The 3,751-nt window shown below is 36.0% G+C and overlaps 1 long non-coding RNA gene across 1 annotated transcript; it reads right to left on the bottom strand.

Annotated features, from left to right (window-relative positions):
• Nucleotides 1–1,272: 1,272 nt before the first annotated feature.
• LOC128296477 (uncharacterized) lies at nt 1,273–2,983 on the bottom strand. The gene is made up of 2 exons (XR_008287087.1): nt 2,936–2,983; nt 1,273–1,530 (listed from the first exon to the last, which is right to left on the bottom strand). It is a non-coding gene; the product is annotated as an uncharacterized LOC128296477 (long non-coding RNA).
• Nucleotides 2,984–3,751: the final 768 nt, after the last annotated feature.

Genomic DNA, 3,751 nt, shown 5'->3' with positions numbered 1-3,751 from the left:
GATGCTTCGCATGCTCTGTCTCATCTATGGAGTAGATCAAAATGTCGTCAATAAACACAACCACAAACTTATCCAAATATGGCTGAAAGATCCTATTCATTAGATCCATAAACACAGTCGGTGCATTTGTCAGCCCAAATGACATGACAAGAAATTCATAATGGCCATACCTCGTTATAAAAGTTGTCTTGGGTACATCCGAGTCTTTAACTCGCAGTTGATAATAACCAGACCTCAAGTCTATCTTGGAGAATACAGTGGCTCCTCTCAACTGGTCAAACAAATCATCAATCCTTGGCAAAGAATACTTATTCTTAATAGTCACCTTGTTCAATTACCGATAATCGATACATAACCTCATCGAACCATTTTTGTTCTTTACAAACAACACGGGGGCACCCCAAGGTGAAAAACTTGGCCTAGCGAATCCTTTGTCCATCAGCTCTTGCAACTATGCTTTTAAGTCCTTTAGCTCAGTAGGTGTCATTCTATACGGGGCAATGGAAATGGGATTCATCCCTAGCACCAATTCAATACCAAACTCTATCTCCCTTTCAGGAGGTAATCTAGGTAACTCCTCCAGAAACACATCTGGGTACTCACATACTATCGGCACGGACTCTATCTTCAGCTCTGTTTCCTTAGTGTTCAGTACAAATGCAAGGTAGGCTTCATATCCTTTTCTCATATATCTCTAGGCAACCATTGCCATGATTACAACCGGCGGCAAACCCAATTTTCCTGATTCAACCCGTAGAATCTTTGTAACACCTCGAACCCGAGACCATCGCCGGTGTCGGACACGATGAGTTAACAAGCCAAGTTCACATATTTTGCCCACCAATTTGACATTTCGGTCGGTGGAAAACGCATCACCGTCGCCTTTAAAATCATATCTCGAGTTTCAAAACTCTAAACTGGTTTCATAAATTTTCCTGAATTTGGACTCATGTATCCATCCATGGATTTATTTCTAGAATTTTGGTCGGGCCAATTGGTACAGTTTATTAGTTAAAGTCACCCATGTTACAGGATCGATTGCTCGACCTTCGACGTTACAACTTGAATATCTCACTTTGCACAGGACTTTAATCTGGTACCGTTTGTTTCTAATGAAACTAGACTCAAAATGGAATCTGTACATATAAGGCGTGACTCCTAATTCTTTCTGAATAATTTATATAAAATTTTTAAAGTTGCGTGTAACACCCCTTACCCGTTACCGTCGCCGGAACAGATACAAGGTATTACGTAACATAACATATACCAAGATAGAAATATGTCATCCCATTTGATAATGCATCGTATAACATATATCTTGAACAATATTAGCCAACTTTTATGGCTTGTACAAAGTAACTGGTCGAGTACTGTAACTAATATTTTAAACCTAGACAAATATGACACATAACAAAATAATTTTTGCCTACTATACATGCCATAATTCAAAACATTTAGTTCAAATACCCCAAAGTATGATAGTGCGGGTAGATCTTCACGATCCTTGACTCCTGAGCAAGTTGGAGAACACTATAAGACAAAAGAGAGAAAACGAAGTAAGCTTATAGCTTAGTAAGTAGTATGTAAATACTAATTTAAGAATCTAACATGTTTACACAACAATTCAAGTATGTCTACTTTAACTTCACTACTTATTCCACTTCGATTAAGCTGTCTCTGCTGTGTCATATTCACTAAATAAATCATAACTCGAGTTACAAAACTCGAAATTCATATTCGTAAAATTTCCTGAATCTAGACTCATAAAGCTTCTTGCTAAATTTTTTTATAATTTTTGGTTCAGCAGATTAGTACAGTTTATTAGTTAAAGTTTCCCCTGTTACACAACTCGACTGGCCTGACCTCTGTCCACTACGAATTGAATTTCTCTCAGTACATAACTCAAACAACCCTGAAGTCTGTTGTATTTAAAACTAGTCTCAATAAGGAATTTAGGCATGTAAACTATATTTCTTAGTTTGCTTTGTACAATTTTTAATGATTTTTCAAAGTGGAAACAGGGGATCACGTATTCATCCTGAGCAAGTCAGTTACAATTGTAAATATCTCAAAATATAGAATTCCTTTGCTTGCCCTGCTTCTTTTATATGAAAGTAGACTCATTAAGCTTTAATTTCACATCTCATTCAACCTCTAATTATATTCATCCTATTTTTGGTGATTTTTCAAAATCACGTCACTGCTGCCATCTAAAAACAGTTTTAATACTAATTTCACTCTTTCACACATTCTTTATGCTAACCTCATTTTATCGTATATATGTATATGCCACAATTCATTTTCACCACATTTCATTCACTATAAGTGTAGGTCCAAACCACAATGTCACCACAAAACCATCCCGTTGAACAATTCGGATCAATCCTCTATATTTAACGGTTTCAGCACACAGCCCCACCATCATACTTCATTTAGTTCGGCTCTCTTGTACACATGGGGAACACTTAGTACCACTCATGCGACCTAGCCGATTTGTCTTGTAGCTCTCTTGTCTACATGGTGTCCTTCACTTGGAATCACGCATGCGACCTAGCTACATTTATCTTTCACGTAGCTCTCTTGTCTACATGGTGTCCTTCACTTGGAATCACGCATGCGACCTAGCTACATTTATCTTTCACGTAGCTCTCTTGTCTACATGGGATACATCTCGTATCACGCATGTGACCTAGCTACTACAGGGTGTCTCGTAGCTTTCTTGTACACATGATGTGCACTCAGCATCATACATGTGACCTAGCTACGCTCCTCTATTTCATTCGATCTCTCGAATGTTCAACCGGATCTCTCTCTCGTATTTATTTCCATTCTTCCCATAGTCAATTTATATTTTAACATCAGCTAGTATATTTATATAATAGGCTGAAATATAAGAATGTACATGAAATTATTGTAATATTTACATACAACTTACCTTGGTGCAAAATATGGAAATTTTGCAATTTAGTCCAAAACTTTTTCTTTCCCCTGCTCGAGGTCGGTTCCGCGCCTTTCTTGATCTATAATAACACATTTAGCTCATTTAATACTCATACTATTTATTTCAATCCAAAAATCACATTGTAGAAAAATTACATTTTGCCCCTAACTTTTACAAAATTACAATTTTGCCCCTAGGCTCGGAATTTAATTTCAGCCCTTATTCTTATGTTTTATGATATGCTGAACATTTTCTCTTCTACAACAACATCAAATTCCCACTCTATCATATAGTTATGAACATTAGGTATTTTTACCGATTATCTTGCTTTTACTCGTTTTCACTTAAAACCGAGTAGCACAAATTATTTAACACAATTTAAAACCTCATATTCTATCATAAAACATCAAAATACACAAATTTCACCTATGGGTATTTTTCCAAATATGAACCCTAGGTTAAATTATTACTAGCATAAGCTTAATCGAGCTTCCGGATTCCAAAAGCGTAAAGAACATTAAAAGCGGGGCTTAGAATCACTTACTATGGAGCTTGAAAGTTGAAGAATCCTAGCTATGGAGAGAGTGAAGTTTCGCAGCAACTAAATGGGAAGATGACTATTTTGTGTTATTTTTCCCATTCTATTTCATTTAATATCAAAATGACTAAAATACCCTTACTACTAAACTTTCCAAAATTCCTTCCATGTCCTAAATTTGTCCATGAACTTAAAATTGGTAGAATTGCTATTTAAGACCTCCTAATAAATATTTCAAAACAATTTCATACTAAAATTTCTAGTATGCAAAT

This window comes from Gossypium arboreum, chromosome 8 (assembly GCF_025698485.1).
Source record: "Gossypium arboreum isolate Shixiya-1 chromosome 8, ASM2569848v2, whole genome shotgun sequence".
Taxonomy (NCBI): Eukaryota; Viridiplantae; Streptophyta; class Magnoliopsida; order Malvales; family Malvaceae; genus Gossypium; species Gossypium arboreum.
Note: the sequence above shows the minus strand (reverse complement) of the source record. Positions and strands in the feature narration are given on the sequence as shown.